This window comes from Martes martes, assembly GCF_963455335.1.
Source record: "Martes martes genome assembly, chromosome: 9".
NCBI classification, from domain to species: Eukaryota; Metazoa; Chordata; class Mammalia; order Carnivora; family Mustelidae; genus Martes; species Martes martes.
In genome coordinates this window covers 78,355,006-78,382,233 of record NC_137896.1, presented here as the reverse complement: position 1 = coordinate 78,382,233, position 27,228 = coordinate 78,355,006, and the positions used below count along the sequence as shown (strand labels likewise).

At 42.7% G+C, this 27,228-nt stretch overlaps 1 long non-coding RNA gene across 1 annotated transcript in view; it reads left to right on the top strand.

Moving 5' to 3' along the window:
• The window catches only part of LOC308349666, a 408,787-nt gene that overhangs the window by 65,158 nt on the left and 316,401 nt on the right, over window positions 1–27,228 (top strand). The window contains exon 2 of the long non-coding RNA XR_013967479.1: window positions 7,073–7,119. This is a non-coding gene — a long non-coding RNA (uncharacterized lncRNA). The remainder of the gene's footprint in view (window positions 1–7,072; window positions 7,120–27,228) is intronic.

Sequence of the window (27,228 nt, the reverse complement as noted above, 5' to 3'; positions counted from 1 at the left end):
GAGTGGGATCTCTGCTTTATCTTTTCTACCAGTTCTTTCAACAACAAATATAATAAATTCTTATTAAACATTTATTTTATGGTTGATAGATTGCACACTCTGGTCTTTTCTAATAAATTCAAACTCTTTGTATGAATATCCTTCATGAAAGGAAAAATTTCTGTCCTAGGATAAGATCCTGACAATTTTATGTTTTCTATAAACTCCAATTAAAAAAAAAAACCACAACACTCTACCAGGACCAAAACCATATTGTAAAGATACAGTAACAAAACAGTGTGGTACTAGTTCAGGAAAAGGATAGATTGAGTAATGAAACAAAATAGAAAGCCCAGAAATACAGCCAGAAATATATGAGACTTTATGAAATTATAAAGGTGATATTGCAAAGCAATGAAGAATTGGTAGATTAATCAGTGGTGTTTAGATGCTGACAAGTCATCTGGAAAAACAAATAAACTTGGATCCCTAAATGTAAAAAGAAAATGTAAGCCATAGAAGTATAATTACAAAAAAATGATACTCAATTTAAGCAGACATTTCTAAGTATAGTATGAAACCACGGGAGCTATAAAAAACTAAGTAGTTTGATAACCTCAAATTTGAAACTTCCAAATGGCAGATTATTATAAAAATTGGAAATAAACATGGGTAGCTGATTCTACATAGCAAAAATACCATAAATAAGTGAAAAAAATTACTAACTAGGAAACATCTTTTAAACCTATATTTCCTTAATATGCAAAGAGCTCTTTCAAATCAGTAAAAAGACAAATATATATATGTATTTTTATTTAAAGATTTTATTTATTTATTTGACAGAGAGAGAGATCATAAGTAGGCAGAGAGGCAGGAGGAGAGAGAGGGGGAAGCAGGCTCCACAGAGAGCCCAATGCGGGGCTCGATCCCAGGACCCTGGGATCATGACCTGAGCTGAAGGCAGAGGCTTTAACCCACTGAGCCACCCAGGTGCCCCAAAAGACAAATATATTAATAGGAAAACTCAAGAGTAGACACATCAAAGAAAAAGACATATAAGTGGCCAGTAAATATATAAAAGATTATCTTCTAGTTTCTAAAAAGCAGAAAACCATTTGTCATTTTCACTTATCTAATTGGTAGTTTTGAGTCTCATAATGCCTGGTTTTTCCAGGGTGTTGGGTAACAAGCTGTCAAACATTGTTGGTGGACATGTAAATTGGTACTATTTTTTGAAAAAGTAGATTGGTAAGGGGCGCCTGGGTGGCTCAGTCGAGGGTCTGACTTCAACTCAGGTCATGATCCTAGGGTCCTGGGTAAAGCCTCACTTCAGGCTCACTGCTCGGCAGGAAGCCTGCTTTTCCCTCTCCTACTCCCCCTGCTTGTGTTCCCTCTCTCAGTGTCTCTCAAATAAATAAATAAAGTCTTAAAAAAAAAAAAAGGTAGTTTGATAATATCATAATTCAAGCTGTGCATTTCTATTGACATAGAAATGCCATTTCCAGTAATTTATCCTGTTACACTTGTGGATATGTGTACACATATATATCTTCATACATATACAAATGAACATTTAACACGCACCGTTGCTTACAATAGCAAAAATTGGAAACAACCTAAATTTCCATCAGTAGGGGAGTGGTTAAATAAATAATCATACTTTGATAAAATGGAATTCTTGTACAGCTGTTAAAAGAATAAAATAAGCGTTTCTCTCTCTATTTTTATAGAAACTTGTCCAAAATATGTTAAGAGAAATAGTAGTGAAATAGTATATGTAGTATGATCTCACTTGTGTAAAAATATTTGTATGTATTATATTCTTGCATGTGTATATCAGAGTTTTGGAAGGATGTACATGCACGGAAGAGTTAACAGTTTTTACCTGTGGGAGTAGGATGGGAAGAGTGCTGGTAAGGGAAGAGAGATCCTTGAGCTTTTAACTTTGCACCCTTCTAAACTCTTTTAGTTTTGTTTATAACAAGCATGTATTACCTTTAACATAAAAAAGTCTTAAAATCTTAAAAATTGTATTGATGTCAACACAATAATAGCATTATCAATAATATTTTAGAAAATACCTAATATCACCACCATGTCCATTTGTATAGGTTGGTTGTTCTACAAATCCAAATCACAAAAAATATTTTTCAGAATATATTTTAACACCACCATCATGTCCAGTTGTATAGGTGGTTTATTCTACAAATCCAGATGGCATCATTCACAGAAATAAACTCCATCTATGTCATTTATGTCATTTATGTCATTTATTTTAGTCCGTGAAGTCCACCATGGTCTTTTCTTTGTTAGGTCAACATATATAAAGGTTTTGATCTCCACAAGACATCACTCCTGAACCAGCTCCACAGAATCCATAGATGCAAGATAAAGGCTGAAGCACAGTAGGTACCTATTTCAATCGGTCGGAGACTGAGGAAGAAAAGGGAAGGGAAAATAAGAGATTAAATGAGAAGACTTTGCATGGGCTGGCATTGATGGGTGCCATGAACTGGGGCGTAAGGTAACTCAGCTCTGGGGACCTATCACTTTATTCTTTACCTGTCCTAGACCCCAGCTCTTCTGGCATACCATTTGAAGGAGGAGAGGCTTGGCATGGAAGGTCCCTCACCAGCTGGCACATTTCCTTTTCTTCTCACATACCCTTTCTCAGGGCCATTCAGTAGCTGCTGGAGAACAATATAACCAGGCCTCCCATTTGTGGGCCTCTTTCTTCCTTGATTTCTGTTTCAGGTGGCTTCCCTTCTGCCTTGCCTTGCCTTGCCCCAGTGCTGGCATCATGCTCTCAGATCTCAAGGAGTGGTGTAGAGTTTCTTCCTTCTCTTCCTTCTGTTCCTCTGTTCCTCCTCCATGCCCTTTTTGGTCTGCTACTCAGAAGGCTACTTTGGGCATGCTTGGCTTTCAGGGCTCATCTCTGTGTCCAAAGACACCCCTCCTCTTTGCAAGGTGTTCTTTCTTGTCAGAATGCCATTGGTGTCAAGCTTACTTTATATTAGGTGTGGCCAGCATCATGGTTAACTTGGAGATGCATGTGCGTATTTAAACCCAGAACTGACCAAAATTAACTTTCAGTAATTTTAGTCATTTAGATCCTGGCAGCTCTCCTCTCAGGCTCCACCATTCTTGAAAATAGGTTGCCTGTGGATAGTGAAACTTGCAGTTGGTTAGTGGCTCTAATTACACCCATGATTCAGATGACAACTGGTGCGGAATGACTCTTGCCATTGGGTGTGGAAATCACAGTGTCGACCGCCTCTGGCTTGTACCCTTTCAACGGCTATATTCTCCCAAGTTCTGGAGGGTTCAAGCTATGGTGTCTTTCCCCATCATGATTTTTCTCTGTAAGTCTTCAAAGATGAAGAAAGGAGTCAGGAACCTGAATAAGCAAGACCTGGAATTTTGAGCCAGATCTGTAAAGGGGAATCATTAAAATATTTTCGTCTGGATTAATGCCCTGCTGGTGGTATCTTTCTGTAACTATCTAGGGATAAAATCCAACCGGAATAAGAATAATTAGAAAAAATCCCACTCGAGCCTCCAAGCATCCTATCCTCATCAGAAACTTGGCAGCGTCATTCTGGGGTGGTTTTGTGGAGCCCTGTTGGGAAGCAGAGGCCCAGAACTATGCTCTTCTGTAGTTTCCCTTCCCAAGCTAGGATTCCAGCATGAAGAGTCTGTGGTACTTTTTCCTCTTGGTGCTATATGCTTGTTATTTCTTCATCTTCTGTTTTCCCTTTTTGAAGGTTTAAGTAACGTACCAACATGACAGTAGAAGACAGTCTTCTGGAAAGGGTCCTTTTGCAATGGAAGTGGCGGTGGAGGGCAGCGGGTAGAAAAAAATGAAAAGATATGAAGGGTGGGGCGAACGGGCTTTGTGCAGGTAGGCATTACCACTCAGCAGAGCCCGTCTCCAGGAATCACTGGACTAGAGGCTTCCTTGGCTTTTAGAAGCTTCAACAGGATGTCCTGAGCCTGGGCCTCCCCTTCTTTATTATCGTGAAAGAACCTGGGAGTAGGGACCCAGACCGGGAACACCCACCTTGCCCACCCAATCTCTCTCTTCCTCCTGTGTCAGGGACACACTGGACCCATCCTACTGTAATGGAGGTCTTGAGAGTTTGTGCAGTTTGAAACAACCTTTCTTTTTATAAATGGTGACAACTAGGTGCATAAGGAATGCTATTTCCCAGGTTCATGTTCTTGTTAGCAGAGAGAGAACAGAGGCCCCTGCGGCTAGAACTGGTGTGGAATCTGGAGCCATTTTTCTTGGTTACTTAACCCGGCATTACGATAATGGACAAGGCATTTGGCCTTCTCTGGTGAGGTGAAGGCAGATTTCTAGTAGGTTCTGGTGATAGGGGTAGGAAGAGAAGGTATAGTAAGGATTCTGTAGGAGAAACTGGGGAATAGAAACTGGAATGAACCTCCATTTGAAATATGCCTAGACACTGTTCAGTGGAAATGATTGTTTTAAAGCTGGCAACTGGAGCACAAACTGTTATACAGAGGCTTAGTAGCATGGTCTTAAAAATAAGCACGGAAACTGTTTCTTGCCCAGACAAATGTTTTCACAACCACAAAGATGGTGGTAGGAAAGCAGACAAAATTGGCATTTATTTTTTCTACGGGGTTGGTAAGAATTAAAACGTAAATAAACTAGGCTTGCAGATAAGGAATTATTTCCAAGGCTATCCTAAGATAACCTCTCTTAAGGGAGGTGGGACTGGGATGCAGGGTTGTGGTATCCAAAGACAAGAAGAACAGTAAATCCAAGCGCAGTTTTCTCTTAAGTGTGCCCCGTGTCTTTGGCCTTGAAGGACAGAGACTCAGAATGGTCCAGTGTGATGCTTCATCAGTCATAAAGATTTAATTACAGTTCTTATTTGACCAGGATTGTAACGTGAGGTATGTAAGTATTTACTGGGATTCTCTGTCATCGCCTCTCACTTTCTCCCCTTCCTGCCCACCTTCCTTTGGCCCCCCCCCTGTTAAAAGGATGACCAGTTTTGAATTACGGTAATAGCTGCACTCTTGGTTTAGGACTAACCTCCCTGAAATTTTCAGGACCACTAATTTGTGGTTACTCCAGTGCTAGAATGAACTTGGCGCTCTGGCCTTTAGACTGGCAATGCAGTAAAAGTTTAAAGCGAAGACTGCCTCAGAGCCAAAAGAAAAGAGGAGATTGAAACCTAAAGGTTATCCTGAAATGCACTTTACTGTTATCTATGAGAACAAATGAGTTAAAAAAATTTCAAATACCAGAATACCCTACAGGGAGGAGATATAACTATTAAAGGGCTGTTATAGCTGCAATAAATGTAGGAACAATAAAAATAAATTGATGAAGTAAATGTCAGCGCTGTTCCCCTGAGCTGCCCCCACACCTTTGTCCAAAAGTAGAACATCTCCAATTACAGAGGGTGGAAACAGCCTTCAATGACAATATGACAAGGACAGAACACAGAACGCTGGCACAGAGAACACAATTATGCACAGCCTTGAAAAATTGTATCATAGCACAATGCATGGGAGAAATCAATTAATGATGCAGGGCTTCCACTGCTGTCTAATAATTCTAGAAAGGAAAGGAGGAGGGGGGAAAAAACTCCATACACCCAGTGCATCAAAAAGGTGACCCTTAAGTGGAAGTCTACATAATACCAGAGGTCAGTCTTCAGAGTTTATAGCATCTGAAATACTCTTTTTTTCTTCTCAAATTTTTTCCCCCTTAAAAAAATCTAACAGTCTTAAGGAGGCATTTAAGTAAAAGTCACTTCTTCTCTGGTTAAATAGCCTTGCAAAAGAGAGTTCTTTGGTGGAAAGGGCAGGGATGAGCAAAGCATGTGGCTGTCGCCGCAAGCCCACCAGCTGAAAGGGGAAAGGCAAAAGTTAGGCATAAACACAGTGGAAGGTAGAAGGTGATTTATCTTGTGCAATTTACAACAGGTGCTAAACATTACGAAAACCAGAGCTATTAAGCAATCAAATTAAGCTATAATTATAACCGAAGAAAACTGTACAGGAATTCTAATTAATTCAAATCTGAACATGTCCAAGAGGAATGCTCCAGCAACCCCACTTCTGAATAAAACAAAACAAAAATAACCCTTGGATAATGCCTTCAGATTGCACAGGAAATTAAGAAATACTTCTCGACTGGAATATTCCAGGCATTCCTTACTAAATGGTGAGAGAAATTCCCTGCAATGCCTGAGCACTTGGCTTTTCAGGTACACACCATATAAAGCATGTAGTTGGGGGGCCCTTAACTGGGCAGGATTTGAAGACAGAGCAGACCGAGGGATTCCACCGTACGTGTAAGTACTTCAAAGGGTCTGAAGGGTTAGCTCATTCTTCTCTCCTTTGAAGGTTTCTCCCAGGGCATCTGAGCCTTTTAAAGAACTATTCACACTCCCCTTTTATTTTTTATTTTTTTGTGTCTTTGGACCAATTCCATTTTCTTTTCAGCCACTCCTCTTCCAGTCCTCAATCCCAGTCTTTCCACCTGACTTGAGCTTTCTGCTTTTCTTCCACCCCAGGGAGTCCTGGGGTGTCAGAAGACAAGGGCAGGGTTTTCTGTTGGATGTGACTGAACAATGCAAGTTGTGTCCCATTAAGTCACAGATGTTGTGGGAAGAAGGGGATGTTTAGGTATTTGAATAAGATTTCTAACCCAAAGACTGAACCATTTGACTAGGGTGCTTATTTCCCTAATTCATGATTCTTTAATTTTAACAATTTAGGAACAGGAACAATGAAAACAACAGTGACAGCTAACATTTATCAAAGCTTATTATGTACCAGATATTGTACTGAATTCTTTCCCTTAATTACTTCTTTATCTCAAGTAATTCTCTCAACCACTCTCTGAAGGAGGCAGTCTTAAAATACCCATTTTACAGAAGAAGAATCAAGGCCCACGGTTGGCTGTTAAATAGACTATAAAACAAAAGCCCCTTCCTTTTTTTTCAAGTGATGCTCTTACAGTTTCTAAATAATTTAATTTAAGTTATTTAAATAATAATTTTCTGCATAATTTAATGCAAAACTTCTTTGTTTTTTTCTCTCGCAGGTTAGAGTGGTGAGGAGTGTGGGAGGAAGGAGAGTGATTTTCTCAGGGTAAGTTTGCCTTCCGGACTAAGTGTAGCATGGCCCCAGTTGGTAAAATGGTTTTGCCCGCCATTTTGAATATTCACATATGAACACATCTTTGACCTTTGCTTTGACTTTGCTTCCATTCACATTACAATTGCTTCGGGGCAAGATGTGTGAAGAAACACTGGTTCATGCATACTGTTGAATTCATAGCTCTTTTAATCATTACTGGAGTTTGTGTTCTTTTGGGAATCTCTACGCTGACTGTTGAGTGTTTCTAAAGGGCATGTAGCTATTTTTCTTCCATGCTCTAGGTCCCTCGGAGCCTTCCTCCAAGGCCAGATGCCCTTTCCCTTTGATTCATGGGGCAGGGGAGGGTTGGTAGTTTCCTAGTTTGGCAAGATCAGTCTATAAGCGTTTGTTGGAAGCAATTCTAATAATAACACTGTGAAGAAATTTGCATTCCCATGGATAGATGAGGAAACCAAGAATTAGAGAGTTAGAAATTTGACCAAGGTCGCATTGCTGGTTGTGTGGTAGACCCAAGAAATGAGCTAGAATGCAAAATGCTCTTCCCTGGGCCAGTCCTCCTCCTGTGCATGGACGTGAACACGCACACCCATAGTTTCCCTTCTCTGCCCTTGCAGCACCCTGTAGGGGCTACAGAACTCCACGTAGCCATCTTTTCCCTCTTGCTTCTGAAGGCATCTGCCAAACCCGGGACTGAGGGGAGTGGAGAAACTGTCCAAGGCTTGCCGCAGGGAGATTTATGCCAACAAAAATGGCTTTTGTGTAGGGTGCCAGGTAGGCTGTCCAGCCTGGAGTTTCCCAAAGGGCAGCTTAGACATTCACTGACCTAGCACAGGACTTGGCACGCAGTGGCTCCTCAGTAGAAAGTAGATAGTGTTGCAGCTGGGAGATATAAAGACGCCCCATCCCCCATCATGGAAATATGTACTAGCTAGGCAAAAGCTAAAATCTAGGTACATTAAAAAAGATAGTTAAGAATCCTCAACTTTCCTTAAGTAGCTGTTCTGTGCCAAGATCCTTACATACATGTCTTGATTGTCACAATCCAACAAGGTTGATAAAGTTACTATTCTCAACCCAAGTCAAAGGAAATTGGGCCTTAGAGAAATTCAGTGACTTGCCCAAGATCTCATAGGTAGGAAAGGGCAGAACTGGGATTCTTACCCAGACAGGTGGACCCAGGAGTCTGGCCTCTAAGCAGTGAGCTGTGCCCATCACAAGTCCATAATATAAGGAATCCCAAAGATGGAGTGGGAAAAGCTGAGTAGGAGAGGTCCGTGGACCTGGGTTGGGTGGTTAGGGAGAGTTCTCTAGATAGCTTAGTGGAGGAAGAGGGTCTTTTCAGCTGGGCTCTGACAGATATATGGGATTTGGGAAGGCAGTAAAGCATGTATAGGCCTCGCAAATGGCCATTTTGCTTCATGGCCTAAGGTGTAATCAGTGCTTTCTGTCCTTTGAAAGATGTGGCAAAGGCCTGCAGTGGCCTGTTGTCCTGACAAGCTCTGCTTGGCATTCTGGCCTCGTGGGAATTTTCCCAGCCTCCCCTCTAGTGACCTGTTCTCCCCTGTGAGGAACTTTTGGAGTTGAGGAGGCCCCGGCATTCCTTAGGCCTGTACACTCTGCTTTTTGCTTTGAAAGTCTCTCAAGCAGTTTTGCATAAGTAATGGGCATTTCTCCCACCTGTGCTTTGAGGCTAATTTTGACTTAATGTGGTAAGAGTTGCTTTTAAACTGGCCAAGAGGGTGCGCCTGGGGGCAGCTCTGGGGGTGGGCTAGAGGTCTGGAATGGGCAAGCCAGTATGGCAGCCACCCAGGTGTCCTGCTCGCTCTCTCTGTAAACTTGGACCAGGAGTCCTTTCTGGCACCAGAGCAGGGTGGTGATGAGCTCTGGCTCTGGGATTGGACTGCTTGGATTTAAATCCCAGGGCTTTCATCACCAACAGGGTGGCCCTGAGCAGGTCGCTTAACTCTTCACTATTCAGTTCCTTATTGCACCTCTCTCATATATCTATTTTGAGGAGTAAATGGAAAAATATGTGAAAAATACTTAGAAGAACATCTGGCATATAATAGATGCTCAGTAAATGTTGGCTACTGTTTTGCATTGTTAGAGTTCTAGGAATCTTGTCCTACCTGTCCATTTCACTGATGGGAGTCTGAGAACCAGACAAGTTGTTTACCTGCGTAAGATCATCTACCTGGTATCAGAGCCGGGACCTTGCTCCAGCAACGCTGGACTCCCAAGCCAGGGCTTTTCCCACATAGCTGAGGTCCTGGGGTTGGGTCTGTTTCTCATAGCATGACATAGGACCCCATGCATCTTATTAAAAATAGATTCCAGGGCTCTATCCTGGACTCATTAAAACTGAGTTTCTGGAGTAGTGCATGAAAATCTATGCTGTAGCCAAGAGCATTTCCCTTTCGTGCCTAGCTTCTACCTCCCAGTTGATTCTTACGTACTTAAAACCTTTAAAACTGCCAGCTTAGCTTTGAGTAATTTGGTCAGCATACAAAAGGATCGTCTGCAGCAACATCTCCATGTCTTTCAGTCAGGCTCTTTGTGTTCTGCCTACTGTGTGCCCTGCATGCTGTGCCATCCACCTGTACTCAGGGAGCTTGCGGATCTGTTGATCCACATCTGGGGGGATGGCAGCTGGTGAGAAGTAAGGAAGGCTAGTAGGGGTTTGGATGCTCAAGGAGAGGCCGAGATGATTGGTGACACTGCAATCCAGAGGGAGCAGATGCCAGTGAGTGGAGTCAGGATAAACTTCCGCACAGGAAGTCCTTTGCAGGATGTGGAGCTTGGAGTAGGCAGAGGAGAGAAGTAAGGGCAGTTCAGCCAGAGCCACCCCTGGGGAGTGGCGCTGCTGGGAGCAGGTGTCACTGTGGGCAGCTGCAGGGGTATGGAGTGGGGAGAATAGCCTGACCTACCAAGCTACCCACCCCTTCTTTTGATACTGTCACGTTGCTCTTCTTTGATGAAACCTATATCTTCCCTCCAAAGTTACTGTTGATTTGATTTCATTTGTATACTTTTTTTGTAGCTGCGGGAAGGCAGTTTGCCCCTTGATATTCTTTGTTCCTGCAACGCCTATAGAATAGCAGAGGCCAGCGTGGACATGGTGTGGCTATAAGAAACATGGGAGCAGCAAGCAGGCAGGGAGTAGGGAAATGGCCTGGTGTGGGGTGGGGATGCCAGCTCTGTGGTGCTGGATGGAGTCCCACCTCCCTCCTGCATTTGCTCCCTGGTCATCCCCTGTCTGCTTAGAAGGGATAGGGTGGATTGACCTTTATGGCGGATGTGGAAGAAGAGAATACCTGGTTCCTGTCGCTGGAGTGTGAGTAGATTTATCTGTGCTGTTTTACATTCCTTCTGGAAGCTGGCAGGATATAAATTAGAACTAAATAAAAATGGGTTTATCAGCACTTTCCATGTTTTTACCAAATTCGGGGGTGGTAGTGGAAGTGCCTCTCAGAGCTCTTTAAGTCAGGGGTCAAGGTGTGTGTGAGTATAAAGACCAGATAGCTGCTGCCATCCCCTGGGCCTTTCCCACTGAGTGGAGGCTCTCAGCCAGACATCTTTCATCACGATGTGCTAACGGCTAATAGTCCTAAGTGCTGACCATAGACCATTCACTGTGATAAACTCTTTATGTGGAATAACCCTTCAAGGTGGGTACCAGTATTACCATTTTCCAGATGAGAAAACTGAGGCCTAGCAAGAATGAGTCACCCAAAGATGTACTGGTGAGTAGTAGATTGGAATTAGAACTTAAGCAGCCTGCCTCCAGAGGTCCCACTCAAACACAGGCCACAGAACAACTGCCCCATTTGCTTGGAGGCAGAAGGGACTCCGTGTGTTTACTACTAGTCTGTTGGATAGACAGCGGATATGCTTGGTTTTTTTTTGTTCAGAGGTGGCTGGAATCTGCATTGTTTGTGGCAGGCAGACTGGCTGCTCTGGAGGGCAGGGCTGGGGGCTGTTTGAATTTCTCTGCCAAGGCCCCAGCATCTTCAGTTCAATGTGTATGGTACCTTTGGCTGCAGATGGTCAAGTGCAGGCGTCGTTGCACTGTCCAGCTTTGATAGAGAACCACCTTTTCATTACTGGCAGGCTCTCCCCTTCCCATCATTCTTTCACCCACCAGGGTTATTATCCATCAGTGATTCTTGCCTGTCACAGTTACTACAGTGTATTTGCTTAATGGTGATTTTCTATTTCTGTCACTTCTTCCATATTTTTTGATTGGAATTCTGCTGTGAGAAATAGATGCTCCTTCTCCCCCATCTATTTATTTTTAATATTATTTATTTATATTAGCATGGATTTGGACATTTCTTATATTCAACCCATAGGTCAGCCTTAAATCCTGTTGCCATGGTTGTGAGTTCGGCTTTGCCTCATTTCTTGCCTGGATCACTGCAGCAGTCTCCTAACTGGTCTCCTTGCCTCTAGCTTCCTTTCAAACCAGACTGTACATCACCTGAGGCTGTGTAATGCCAGTCTGACCATGTCACAATCCTTCGGTTGCTCTCGTTGGCCCCTAAGCTCCTTCGAATAGTAATATAATGGCAACTAATGTTTGTTAAGTATTACGGAATGCTTTGCATGTGCTTTCTCATTGAATCCTCAGAATACTTGATGGACTAGGTGGTATCAACCTCATCAGCAATAGCAGCTTCCCTCTGGTGCAGATGAGGAAACTGAGGCACAGAAGGATTAAGCAACTTTCCTGGGGTTATTGAGCTATTGAATGTTGAGCTCATACTGTCAGCCACTAGACTGCCACTGACTGCACAGGCCCTTAATGATCTGACCTTGGCTTCTTCTCCAACCACATTTTCACTAGCCTTGGCATTTGTTGCACTTACCATAAACAGTTACTTGTCAGATTTCTATGCCAACATTGCTGAGGGTGCAGATGACATTTTTGGCTGCGGTGCTGTTGGTAGCAGTAGAAGGCAGAGTTTTTTAAGAGCCATGATTATATAAATAGTGCCCAGCTATCCTATGACTGTACGTGAGTCTGGTAGATCAGTATTGGCAACTACTTTGCAAGTCCTTGTGAGTTTCCCACTTTTCCTGTCCACACCTGGACTGCCTTCCCAGGCCTTTACTACTTTTTCTGTTTCTTCTTTACCACTCAGGATAAGAAAACTCCTCTGCAGATTCTTGCTGAGCACCAATCTGCCATGATGCCTTTCTCATCCTTTCTCATCAACTTCCTTTATTGGGCCCATAGCATGTTGGTTCTACTTTAGATCTGTAGGATGTAGGGTTGTAAGAACTTGTGGTCAAGAATCATGTATTTTAACTTCTTATATACCTTCACTGCCTGGGGAGTTTCCTTCAATATAATATGTGCTCAATTTGAGGATTCACTAATTGATAACTAGATGTGAGACATGAAGAGTAAGGACTCTAATGAAAGTTAATACAGGCCCCAAATCCATTATCTAAAACCTGTTGGGCCATGTGTATTTCAGAATACAGAATTTTTCAGATTTTAGCAAGATATGATGATGCATAGCCAGTATAATTTATAATCCCCCAAGGTGGGGTCTAGGGAGTTTTTTCATAGTCAAAGATATTAATAATATTGTAGTGAAGTGTACAAATATTCTAAGTGAGGTAAATAAAAAATAGCCTCCTACGTTTTACTATCAGATAAGTTGTACTTTTTCCCCCTTTTTCAAAAGAGTTTTTTCTGGTTTGAAATTGCAGATAAAGGCATTAAGGTATTAACAGGTGGCATAAAGAGGTACCCACATTTTGTCGTGGGAGTTGAGATGAAAGAGACTTCTGGCAATGAGAAGGCCAAGGCCACTGGCATTTGCGGTCAGGGGAGTGCTGTGACCTTCACCTACTTATGGATTGAGGCCCTAAATGACAGGGTGAAGAAGGAAGCCAGTTAGAAGCAGTTACAGTTGTCCAGGTGAGAGGTCCTAAGGGCTTGACTTGGGTGGTGGTATTGTATAGAGAAACAAAACTTGATGTGAAATGTTACACATATGGGCCATGGAACTTCAGGGGGCAGTTGAATCAAATGTTGCCAGATTCTGGGCTGTACAGTTTGGGAGAGGGTTGAGGTCTTTAACAGCGCCAGAGTAGAGGGGAGATGGGCAGAGGAGAAGATGGATGCATTTGAGCATATGTGGAATGCACTTGTAGGCCATCCAGGTGGAAATCACTTCTAAGAATAAAAGAAAAAATGAGTATACAACTACTTCTAAAGTGATATGTGCTCTGCAAATACTTGTTACTGTCATCATTCTGTCTGATAATCAGTCTATTATTTTGCAAGTATCCTCATCACTTGCCTGCAGCTCTCTGAGAATAAGCTAGGCCCATTTTCAGACCAGTTTGATCTGCTCCCAAGTCTTTCAAGAGAGCATCACATGTGTGCTTTGTTGGTTTGCATTATCAACTTGTAAATGATCACTTCTTTATTAAAAACTACAGATTTGTCTCTGAATGGATGTTTGGAGCCCAGGTTTCATCGGGAGTATAGTTTTCCTGGCTGGATTATGAACCCTGGGATGTAGAGGTCTGAGTGGGTGCAGTGTCAGGCTTGGGTAGGTCATAAAATTTCATAGTTAGGTTTTTAAAAGTGCAATTCTACAGCTGCAAATAGTCACACAAGAGAGGCCCACTCTCTCCTCCTCCTGCCAAGGTTAAAACAGTCCTTGAAAGCAATCTCTGATCAAAATGGCCATCCTCATAGCTAAGTGGAAGCTTCTTGCTATAGGGCTAGTTTGCCCTTCTCTTTTTCTTGGCTCTGACAGAGGAGAAGACAGGAGACATCCTGGTTAGACCTCATCCTATAGGGCTGCCTCAGGCTGGGAGAATGGGTCCAGTGGGCCAGGTGGGTGGTTATCTCTGTGTGTGGAGGAGTGGGCAGGGCCTCTTTGTCTCTCTGCCTTGGCCCTCTCTCACTGTTGGCTGCTGCTGCTGGGAGCTCTGTAGAGATTTTCAGGACTGTGGTGTAGGAGGGTGTCAAGTGGAGATGGGCTGAGGGACTACACAGAAAGGGAAAACAAAATTGGCAAATTAGATTCAACTCTGATCTCACTTTTTGAGGATTGCTTTGGTTAGAGCCAAATAGTCTTCAGGAAATAGAAAACTCACCTCTCTGGAGAAGTGCCAGCCCTCCCAAATGATTTGCAAGGTTGATAGCCATTGTTAGTCCCCAGACATAAAAGGTTTCCCAGTCTGTCCTCATCCTTACCCTATCCTTCCACCTGGATGGGGAGCGAGGGGAAGGAGCATCTGATCTGGTCTTTGTCTTTCTCAGTGGTTCTAAAACATTTACCTTAAACACATCCTGGCTGACCCAACACCATGTCTGCAGTTATGAGGAGAGGATGCTGACATCCATAAAAGCTCTTTCTTGGAATTTCAATACTCATTTAAATGACTATAAACTCACCTCCAGAGATGGTGCAAATTGGAGCCCTCATTGCCGTTCTTGGACTTTAGCATCTGCTGCCCCCCGCTCCCAAGGGTGTTCAGTGTTTTAAGGAGGAGATGGCAACCTCTGTTGAGGGTCCCTGCCTCAAGGTAGATCAGAGCAACAGCTATGATGGGGAGCAACTTCAGTATTGGCATTGCTGTGACGACCTTTCCTCCTTAGGATTGAGAAATGCTAAGAGCTCTGAGGGCTGCCATCCTAACCCAGGTGCCTCACTTTTCCTCCTGGCTGGCTCCCTGACCTGGCTCAAGCTGCCACCTGACTGAGAACACCTCCATATTCCCTTTTGGGGGTCTGAGACATCCTTTCTAGACCTATGATTGCACTTGCCCTCATTTTCCCCTACTTTTACCGGGAAGAAAGGGGAACACACGGAATCACAATTCTGAGGTTTGCACTGGGGAGCAACTGTAGGCCTGATTGAACTTATATTTAATCATGAATCGAGTACAAACTGTGTGTCCCTTTCATCTGTCTTTCCAAGTACCTGAGTTGCCCATTTAGCATTTCTCCTACCTTTCCATTCTTCATCTCATTACAGTCTGGGCTTGTGACTTTCCAAATGTAAAGGGATCCTTTGCATTTTTGGTTAACTCGACTGGCCTCTTTGGTTTTGGACACTCTTGGCCACTCCCTTTCTCTGGACAGTCTCCTCCATTGACTACTGTGACTTTACTTTCTTGGGCTTTGGACAAATTACTTAGCCTCTGTGAGCCTTGACTGTTCCAGTGCACAATGGGGACAATGGTGATACAGCATGGAATTGTGAAGAATAAGTGTGTGATGGGCAAATGAGATTATGAGTACTGTTGTATATAATGTTTGGTGAACAGTTCTTCAGATATTATAGTTGTAGATTTTATTCCAATGTATTTTACCAAAAACACATCAAACCCATGATTATATTGTGGTACTATGAGAGTTTTGTCTTCAAATAATCATAAACAAATAACTTTATCAAAAGAAAAGCATTTAGCAAATGGTACTATTAGTATACATGGATATGACCAAAATTGGAAAAAAACTGAGACAGTACATGTAGAGGCACTAGCAAGGTGCCTGCCATATCGTAAATGCTAGTTATTAATTAATTACTATGATTGTCTTAGACTCTAACCATGGGTTTTCCTCTGTTTTTCGGATTCTCTTCCTCATTCTGCTGTTTCAACATATACACATAGTATATGTGGGCTTTCTATGCATGCAAAGAGACAGACACTATAAATATATAGTGTGTATGTATGTATATAAGTGTGTATGTGTGTATGTATACATATGTGTCTATATACATAGGTGTGTGTGTATATATACAGAGTGTGTGTGTGTGTGTGTGTGTGTGTGTGTGTGGAGAGAGAGACAGGGACAGACAGAAGCTTTCTCAGTACTCCAATTACAGCCCAGGAATTCTAGAGCTAATTGTGTCTAATGTATGATCCTGCCCCCAATCTATAAAGAATTTCAGGATAGGGGAGATGAGCATAAACTGAAACAAAGGAAGGCATTCTCTAGAGAAAAACACGAAAAGAGATTTTTAGTGTTGTTCATCAATGTGACCCACTGGAAATTGTCCACTTATGACCTTTTTATTTTCTAGCCCCCTAGTGCCCCTAAAGACTTGGTGGTCAGCCGTTTGGGTCATGGGAGAGCTGCATGGAAATGAAATAGTGGCAGCCAGGTGTAGGTCAGGTCTTGCCAGGGGACTCTGGAGTTCCTAGCTCTCACCAGGGTCTCATTCTCTTCTCATGGGCTATGAGCAGTTACCTGCTCCTCCAGTGGGATGAGCAGGAGCCAGATCCGTCTGATGCTAGCTAGCCCTGGTACCAAGAGACACATGTACAAATAGACACTGATTTTCCATCAGAACTGTAGGGATGTGTTCTAAGCCACACTGACAAATGATAAGCATATTCAAAAAGTTTATGACCATGTCCCACAGCAGACCCTTTTGCCACTCATTGTTCCCTAAACTTCTCTGGAGCACCTCAGCTGGTCTCTGAAAAGCCCCCCCCCCCCCCCCCCCTGCCCTGCAAAGGGTTGGAGATCTTCAGATTTTGGGAATGCATTAGGATTAAATTCTGGTCCTTGTGTTGGGTCTCATAGACTTGGATCAGAATTTTTATGCATGTGGGACAATGGAAGAAATGTACCAAAATGTGTTATCCTAATAGAGGTTTAAATCTACCTAACACAGTGTATTGATTAATGGTGTAATGGTTGTAATTCTGTTGATAGTGTATTTTCTGGAATGAGAGACAGAAAGACTGGAGTGAAAATTCACCAGCTTCTTCATCTTGGCTCTCTGGTCTCACCTCTCCCTACAACCAACCAGTGGGCCACAATGCCTGTTCTGGAAGCTGAGCTGGATTCAGGGTAGGACTGGCAGAGATATCCTTTCCAGAATTCTCTCTCTCTCCCAGGGGACCTCTTGAAGAAACCCCGTGGCAGAGAATTTTCTTGCTCTCCTTATCAAAGAGAAGGATTTCATTTGCTTGTTTATAAATGGGTGCTGTCTAGTAGTTAAATCTGCTTAGGGACTGGGGTAAGGGAACGTGTTTGAGAGTTTCTTGTTGATAGATATCACGTGGAAATGGAGTTCTGTTAGCATAAGCCAACTCCTGAAAAATGGGTCCCTTAATGTCCTCTCAATGAGACCAGCTACATGACAACTAGCCCGGGGAACTAAAATACTGGTGAGAAATTGAAGCCATAGATCTGTCTCAGAGTGTGGCCTCATCAGCTGTGATTGTTGGGTGTTAAGTTGAAGACTCTATAGCCCTCTGGTCTTGCTTGCTGTCTGATGGATGACAGCTCAGAGATCAGCCAGAGCAGGAAAAGCTGGTGGTGGGTGCTACTGCCACCAGGTGCTAATTTTATATATGTCCCCCCGCTCTGGCATGTGCTGGGGAGGCCTCAGGGGAAAAGAGAAACTCACGAAAGCTGGTGATTGCATCAGTTGGGGTCCAGCCAGGGAAACAGGAACCACCTGGGATGTTTCACAAAACGGAGACTTAATGCAGGGAATTTGTTACAAAAATGCTGGAAGGAAGGAAGAGTAGAGCAAAAGAGAGAAGGTAGGTGGTTGTGAAGGAGCAGGAATGTCCTTTGCAGCATTCAGAAGCAGAGGAAGATGGCCCGATAGCTGCTGGAACAATTTCCAGTGATGGGAAGCTTGCTGCCTCAATGAGGTAGCTGTTTAATTTCGCAGCTGGACACTTCTGCTTATAGGTAAGCATTTTGTTGAGCTGACATCTGTCTTCAGGAGACTTCTGCCTGCAGGTCCTTGTTCTGTACACCATAGGTGATTTCCTCACCCCACCTCCTCTTTACTTTGACAAGCACTATGTGTTATGTAGACAAGGTAGGTTTTGAATTTTTTATTAGTCAAGAGTAGATTTGTCCGTGAAGGATAGGACCCTCTCCCACCTAGAAGAAAAGTGGGGGAGACAGTTCAGGATAAATTGAGGGTTCTGCTGATTGAGTCCCCGAGGACCCAGTCTCCTTCCAGATTTTTGCTCCAGCAGACCCAAAGTATAATCCTTATTCTCCTGGTCCAAGATGGAGTTGTTGGCATCACATTTATGTTCCAGCCAGTAGGATGGGTGGAGATGAGTGGAATGCTCGTTTTCTCTTAATGAAGTGTTCTGGAAGCTGTCATTGGAAACTTCCACTACATTTGATTGGCCAGAACTTGGTCACATAGTAAAAAATATAGCTGCAGAGGAGTCTGGGAAATGTATTCTTTGTATGGACAGCTAAGTGTCCAGTCAGAATTTCTATGACTCTGGAAAAGAAGACTATGGAAAGGAAGATGATTATGGTACAGCAGAGTCAAGTTTTTGGCTTAACACAAGTCGAGCAATGTGCTAGATTAGTGCTTCTCACATTTAATGTGATGTGAATTCCCTGGGAAGTTTGTTAAATGCAGATGGTGACTTAAAGATCCTTTGGGACCCGCGATTCTGCACAGGCTCCCAGCTAATACCAGTATTACTGATTGAAGGACCATAGAGTCCACAAAGGGCTGAACTCTGGAAATACAGTGTTGAACAAGATAAACAGATGCTCATCTTGCATCCCACATACGGAGTTGAACGCCAGCCTTTTTACTATAAACTTACCTTTTGGGGCTACAGTGAGATTAAAGGAGCTGGCTCCTAGGATGCACTTCATGTAGCCTCCAACCTGCTTTTGGAGAGGCTCCCCCACCTACCCTCCTGGAGGCTACTGGTTGGGCCAGAGGACATGAGTTGCTCAAATCTGGCATATCTGCCACAGACTCCAGAAAAATGAGCAGTGGGGGCTTCTGGAGAGCCAGGAGGGATCTTCTGTGATTGCAGACAGAGAGGGTCTACTGGGTGTGGTGACAGCAGAGAGGAAGCTTCAGGCTGGGCATAGGGCAGTACAGCAGAGAGTGCTTCCTCCTGTGCCAGGGAGGACCAGGGCCTGAAAGCAACAAGACCGCCACTGTGGGCCTGCCCAACTCCCCATCTGCTTGGGGAGAAAAAGGACATGGAGCAGAGGCAGGAATTCAGGCAATTAATCCTTTATTTAAAGAATAATAAACAGCCAGATTTTACAGACTGAAAGAGGGAACAAGGTAAAAGGGGTTAAAAACTAAAAAGCAAGGACGGCAGACACCAATTAACACAATGCTAATTGACAATTTCCCCAAGCTTCCATGAAACATGCCAGGCCGATTTCCCCAATTGCTAATTAAATCAAACCGCATACACAATACTAATTTCCCTAACTTAGGGAACTCAGTAGACAAATAAAATGAGAAACTAACTTAAACATTTTGTCAAAGTATGGGAAGAAGGATGAATGAAATCTTAACATGAATAAACTTTGGCTTCATGTAAATTTGTTAAAGTTCTGGCATGTTTAATGAAGTCTTGAAATATCCCAGTATCTCCGTTCTACTCACAATTGCATAAATGCACTTCACTAATCACAAAATAATACACAGCAGTCCTCTCAAACTTACGTTCTCTCCCTCTGGTGAAGGGTACCCAGCGCATCATGGAAGTGACATGTAAATTGCACCATTTAAAAATTATAAAATACCTACTTAATTACAATTAAAAACAAAGGAATAACTTTTCTTTAAAATAGTCCCTGAGGTTCTTTGAGCTGGAGTCTGGCTTTGTGAAAAAGAGAAGCCAGTCACTTAATCACATACTTGAGTAGAGAGGCTGCTAGCCTTGGCTGGCATTCTTGCCGTCTCCCCTCCCCCAGCCCTGCACTCACACTCCCTCTGATCTTTCTCAGGGGCCCCATCACTCCTTCTTCCCTCTAGCCCCCCACTGCATCCTGCTTTGAAATGTCCCCTTTACCCTCTAGGCTTCACTCGGGGCTCTCTAGAAGCATCCACATTGAATTAATGCCATCAGGGAATGAGGATGGATCTTTGAGGTTGTCTGTCTAATTCATTCATTTTACTATCGAGCAAACACATACCAGGAGATGTGGATGTACCTAAGGTCTGAGAACTGGCCTGAGGTTCCCTGTTTTTTGTTTTTGTTTTTTTTAATACAATAAAGATATTATCTGAATAATCACAGCTAATACTTGCACAGTGTTTACTATGTGTCAGCCACTATTATAAGGGCTCTACAGAATCATCCCATTTGATACTCACCAGTGATCTTGAGAGGTTGGAATCATTTCCCCATTTTACAGAGAAAGAAACTGAGGCACTGGAGTGTTAAATAGCTTACTTGAGGTCACATCCTTTAGAGACAGAACTAGATTTGATTCCAGGAAGACTGATTCCAGCTTCATGCTCTGAACCACTCTATTAACCTGCTTTTTTGTAGACTGATTAGAAAATACAGATAAAAATAAAGTAGAAAATGAGAAATAAGCATCTCTATAACAATGCTACCAGATTCAACCATTATTAGGATTTTGGACATACCTTCACACAGTTTGTCCTTACATATTAAAAAGAAATAGAATCAAACATGTTTACATGCTCTCAAATGATTCACTTGATTTTGCTTTTTTTCTCTTAGAAATATGCTATGAATAGCTTTCTCTTGCTTATGAATGCACATGTGAGACCTGATACTCAGTGATTGAAATGCATTCCACTGAATGGATGTGCCACAGTTTATTTAAGCTCTGTATCATAGATGACATTTAGGTTGTTTTCTTCTTTTGTAAAGTGGGTGCAGTGGACATCTGTACAGAAACATCTTTATCTTGTTGGCTTTTCCTTATGGTAACCCCTTCACTGTTAAATGCATAAAAACCCAAAGATCTGAAAGGTGAGAGGGTGGGAGTGGTAAATAATGAGGGGGGGGAGACACTCCTAGATACACAGAACAAGGAAGCTGGATTCCCCACCAGCACTGGAGGAAACCCTGACTCCCTGAATGAAATATTCACCTGAAGCCAGTTCTTATGCATTCTGTTTCTTGGGATCACTAAAGCAAGGGCTAGAGTCCCCTGAAAGAGTGTAATAGGAGACTCACCATTGTGGCTCAGTAAGCTGTTCTTGGAGGGATACGTGATTAGCTTTAGACATATGCATGTGTTTTAAAAATTCTTGTTGTTATTTTATGAGAATTGCTGCTCAGTGGGTATATGGGAAACCGGGCTGTTGGTGAAATTTGTTTGCATGGATCTGCACGTTCCACCTACCAGTCAGAGGGGCAAGTAGACTCCGCTTAGCCTGGGATCTAGGCATGGGAGACGGCCATGCACAGCTGCAGAGCTGGGTTCTTTGGCCTTTTTGTTTGACTGGCATCCGTAATGCATTTGTCAAGAGGGAGGCTGCTTATCTGTCCTTGTCCCTTCCTGGGACAAAGGCAGACCTGTCACCGTCAGATCAAGGGAACTCTGGAACCGTGTGGAAGGACAGCTGAAAGTCTTTCTCGTTCATTGTGATTTATCATAATCACTGACCCCTCCCCCAGGATGAAATCGGAATGAAATAGTAATGTGATAGGTTAATGCCGATAATTAAAGAGAGTTTAAGACCAGTGTGAGACCGAACTGTGTGTGTGGGTGGTTGAAATGGTTGTTTGATGTGAAAGTCAATGATTGAATTATTCAGAGAGAGTGATTTCCAAATGATAATTTTACACTTTACATAACTGATTTTGATTTATTATAGTGGCACCCAGTTGAGCTGCTTTAGTTCTGAGGGGCTGTCAGCTTTTCCAGATTTTCCATCCCAAACCCCTGGTTTGGAGCCCAAACACACAAAAACCTGCTCATGTCTGAAATTTGACATTGTTGTTATCTCTCTGGCATGGCTTTCCCCCCTCGTCCCTCATAAGAGTTTATGGCTTGTTTGGCTTAGCAGTTTATAATCTGGCAGTGGAGTGTGTGTGTGTGTGTGTATGTGTGTGTGTACACATGAGTACACACATGCATGTGTGTGTATAGTGAATGGCCCAGATAACCTGATCTCTCCTTCCCTCTCATTGTGGCTTTATAAAAGCTTTGATCTTTTGTCATTTAGTGAGAGGTAGGGCGATGCTGGGAATGGGGCCCCATGGGCAGTTGGAATGAAAACCAGAGAGCAGTGACAAATCACAGTGCTGCTTCAGAATTGAAAGGAGAGAGTGAATGGAAAGTGTCTGGGAGTCTTACTTCAGGATCAACCCAAGAGAAAGCTGTAAGACTCTGTGCAGGTATGAACTTTTGCCAAGTAAATCCATCTGAAAAATTGGGCCTCCAGAGGCTGCTGCCACTTCCCATCTAAATCTTTTTTTGTTGGAAGCAATGCAATCTAATGCTCAGATCTGTTGATCTTTTCTGGAGCAGCCTGGAATGCAAGTGCCATGTGATAGGCAAATAGGTTACCTACTCTAACATATTTGCTTGGTTGACATCATTCCCCACACCCCCCATCCCTGTGCCACCTCAGTCCCCATCCCTCCTTGCCTTTTAGAACAGGGGATTGCTTGTTCTTATGGATAAAATTGGTCGCACAAGAACCATTTGTTAGTTGACAAACTCTGACTGAGCACTTATATATGGTATAATAATATGGACAGCAGCTAACATTTATGGAGTGCTTACTTTGTGATACAAACTGTTTTAAGGACCTTATCTGTATTAACTCATTTGATTCTCCTTGGAGCCCTATGAAGTAGTACTGTTTTTTGCCCCATTTTGTACATCAGGAGACCAACAGTAACTATCTTAACCCCGAGCATGTAATGCAACGTTTTGCTACGGCATCTGTCCTAATGGAAGATTCCACATTCCCTGGTAACTCTTATGGTAAAGGTAGTCTTTACTTTTTGGATGGCTGGTTGCAGGTCTGTGATCTGTGGCCCCCAAATAGGAATAAAACAGCCCCATCCAAGAACATGCTGGAAAATTGTGGGGCAGCTAGAGGAGTTTGGGGATGTTGAGGAGAGGGTAGGGTGAGTGAAAGGAAGGAAAAGGAGCTGGGACACTGTTGTGGAAGAAGGGCAGGAGGGGCAGCGGGAATGGAGGCATCTGCAAAGGGCTCTGGAAGCCCAGACCTTTCCCCTTTGTGTTCAGCTCTCAGGTCAGATTCCCAGGGTGATAGGTCCTGAAAGGAGCTCTAAGTTCCCTAACCTGTGGAACTTGTCAACTCAACACTGTCCTTCTTCTCTGTTTTGGTCTAATTTTATTTTATTTTATTATTTTTTTTAATTTTATTTATTTATTTGACAGACAGAGATCACAAGCAGGCAGAGAGGCAGGCAGAGAGAGAGGAGGAAGCAGGCTTCCCGGCGAGCAGAGAGCCCGACACGGGGCTCGATCCCAGGACCCTGGGATCATGACCTGAGTCGAAGGCAGAGGCTTCAACCCACTGAGCCACCCAGGCGCCCTCTGTTTTGGTCTAATTTTAATAGCGGTGTTAAAAATGCCTGGACCTGGGGTTCAGTTACCACTAGAAGTGCCCAGGGCTGCCTGCCTCTTAAACCTGATAGATGATTTCCAGGAGGGGAAGTTACATAATTTAGTTCAGTAGTAATCAAAATATTACCTTTTTAGCAAGATAAGTATTAATAAGTTATGGAATAGAAACAAAATTCTAATGAATTCTTAAGATAAAGCATGGGATCTCTAAGAACTTTCCCTTTCACTGAGCTGGGCTCTCAGACCCCTGGCAGTATGGATCCACTCTTCTCTGCCCTTTGGGGCATTCCGGGAGAGAAACAGTAATAACTCTGCTACTCATTATCCCCCAGTCTTGCCCAGCAGTCCCCTAGGGCATGTGAGGTGTGGCTTCAAGCAAGCCCTCTTTGTGTATGACTCCAGGAGACTCCCAGCCTTAGAACTTCCACTGTGCATAAAATCCTAATAACCTTAGGGGTGGAATGACTTGTAAAGGAAGACAGGCACCCTGGAGACCTTGAAGAAAAAAAAATAGAAACATAGGGCTTAAAAACAGAAAGCTTTGTATGTGATAGAAGACAATATAAATAAATTTATGTGACAAATGGCCAACTGGGGGAAGATATTTGCATCATATATGAAGGGTTACTGTTCTTAATATATGAAGGAGGTTGTATAAATAAAGCAGGAAGTAAAAGACAGCCCATAGAAAAATGGGCAAAAGTATGAACAGGTAACTTACAGAAAAATATATGTGAGTGGCTGATAAACATTTGAAAAGATACTCAGTCTCACTAGTTATTAAAGAAATATTAAACGCTAACATACAGTTCTTTTTTCACCTAGGATATTTGCAAAAATAAAAACATTTGACGCTGACAAGCATTCAGGGAAATGGGCAGATTCATATAGTGTCAGCGGGAATGGGTATATTGGTACAGACTTTCTGGTGAGTAGTTTGGTTGGATTCCTTAGAATTTGAAGTGCTCTTATGTAGTACCCAAAAACAATAGGAGTATTATGTCTGTATTAGGGACATATGCAGAATGACATTCTTTGTAATTGGTTTGTGAAATGGTTGCAATTAAAATATCCAGTGAGAGGGGAAATGGTGAGATGTATAATTCCATACATGTGATGGAAGATTATGCAGCATATTATCTTATTAGGCAGATATTTATATGCTGGTGTGAGAATAAGCACAGGTGCGGGCCAATAGCATAGTCACTCACTTTTTGATTAAGGAAAAAAAAGAGATGTGTTTATATAGTTATGTTGTTGAAACATAGGTACAAATCAGGAAAGAGCAATGTACCAAACTTCAAAGAAGGCTCTAGTTGGTGAGATTAGATATGCCTTTTCTTTCATGTGTTTTGTAGTGTTTTTCAGAGATGAAACAAACATGAACAAATGCACATCTGTGCACTCATTGGGCCCACAGTATTTGCCATTTTGTGTTTGGTTGGATGTCCAGCTGAGTATCTTTCCCCCTTTACTGTACTCCTAGAATCCAAGTTCTTAGCCTTGGAGGTGACCTTGGTGTTCCATCCAGCCTGTTTTGCAAATGAGTGTGTGAGGCTCTGAGGGACAATATGTCTCCGTTTCCTTAGGACGACCCTAGTTTATCTGTCATCCCAGCAGCCTGTCTGGTTAGTTTTCCCTTTCTGTCTCAGAGTGTTCTGGTCTGGATTATAAATTACATGGCCCCCCTGCTTAGAGAGGTCAGATAATAGTTCAGGTTCACAGAGTTGTTGAGAGGTGGAGGTAGGGATTAAACCCAGAGCTCCTGATTTCATTTGGTAAAAGGCAATTCTTGCCCTCAGTGAGTTTCTAGTAACTTTGTCAAGAAGAAGTATGATCCCACAAAGGCGGGTAGTCCTCTGGAGAATACTGGGTTTAGAATCAGGCTGGATTTAATTCTTAGGGCTGCCTCTAGTTCCTGGCTGTTTTCTGAGCTCAGCTTCCCTATCTGTAAAATGGGGTTAATAATGCCCTTCTCAGAGGGTTGATAGGAATATTAAATACAGTGCTGAGCAAAATGCTTAGTACATAAACTTCATTTATGAAATGAGCAGTCCAGTGTAATTCTAAATAATGTTAAACTCCAAATGTATGGAATTCTCTGATGTAGAAAATGAAATTTTCACTGTGTCCTGGCACAGAAGGACACCAGGCACCTTGAACAAACCCATTCACATTTCATCGATGCTCTTTCCAAATATCTAAGGGAAGGTGTGCTTTAGGGATGCTGGACCATGGAAAAACTTTGAGCTGCTTGTTAGAAGTCAAAGTTGTTGGCTAAGTGGTTTGGTTTTCTCAGGTGCATGTTGTAGAGTCAGAGCCTCTTGTAGTCAGAAGGGAACTTGGAAATGATCTCATGCCAGTTGGGGCAGAAATTGCTCTGGGCAGCTTTCAGTAGCCAGAACCTGTATTGTCTTGCACTGATCCTGTTGGGGAGCAACCACAAGGGGCCTTTTGGTCCTCTCTCTCTTGTCTTTAGCTTTCCTCCTGCAGGAGTCCTGGCTGCGAGAGCCTCTGAAAAGCCACATCTCTCTTAGAGTACCTACCATCCAGCTGGTTAGGAGCCTGGGTCAGAGGCACTTCGTGGCCAGTTCACACCCTCTGTGACTCTGGCAGTGCCTGAGTCTCTAGGTAAATACCTCTTTTGTTTCCTGGTCAGCACAATAAAGGGATTTGGGGTTTTCACTTCTGGACTAGCAAGAAGGGACAAAAGACCTGGATGAAAATTAAAACAAAAACAATACTTTTTTACACTTCAGAATGGCACTTGTTCTTTGCACATTTGATCTTAAAATCTCACTTATTCTTAGCTTAGCATTAACAAAATTCAGAAGGGTTTGTGGGTAGGTTTATTTTCCATTCCCCACATTTTCTTTCCTTATAGTTTGAATGTAGCATTTTTTTCTGTGTCTTCCAAAGAAGGTAGACTATTCCAGAACAACAAGAACATGTTTTAAAGGGCTGCATGCTGAACATGAACTAATATCGTTGGACAGAAAGTTCTAGGCTATTCTGCTCTTATGTTTATCACAACAATAATTTCTGATATTTTGTGAACATTCACTATGTGCCAGACACTGCTGGGTGCTTTACAAGCGTGATCTCATTTAATTCTATTAAGAATCTCTAAGTTTGATGCTGTTATTATCTCTGTTATTCAAATGCTGAAACCAGGGCTTAAGGAAATTAACTTGCCTGAAGTTCCCAGCTAGAAAATTCCAGAGTATGAAGGCAGATCTCTCTGATGTCAGCAACCACCTCTTAACTCTATATTGAAAGGCCTTCCATTGTGCCTGTTAACCTACAGTGTACCAGGCACTGCCCTAAAGAAGACCTCTATCGTTGGCAGGCTTTGACCATGAATATCTATAGCACACTTGAAATATTTTTGCCCAATTCTGAATGACCCCTCCATCTTCCTCCACCTCCTTTTTTTTTTTTTTTTAAGAAAAAGAAAGTCCCAAATACTTGCCGGTTGCCATATCTCCCAGCTTATGTGGTCAACATTTCATTACATTAGCATTTGTTTTCACTAAAAAAGTAATCACATTACTGCCTTTCATGTCACATCAGTGAAAATGGATACCAGTATGATACATATTAATAGAATATGATGGGAAATTGCTAATACAATTAGACTTTCACATTTTATTAGTTCTGGAGTGACACTATATGCTGAGAAACAGCTCACTTTATTGTTAATGAAGAACAAGGTGAAAAGTGGTGATCCCTTTTTCTCCCGTACAGACAGAGCAAGCTCCCAGGGGGCCTTGGTGCAT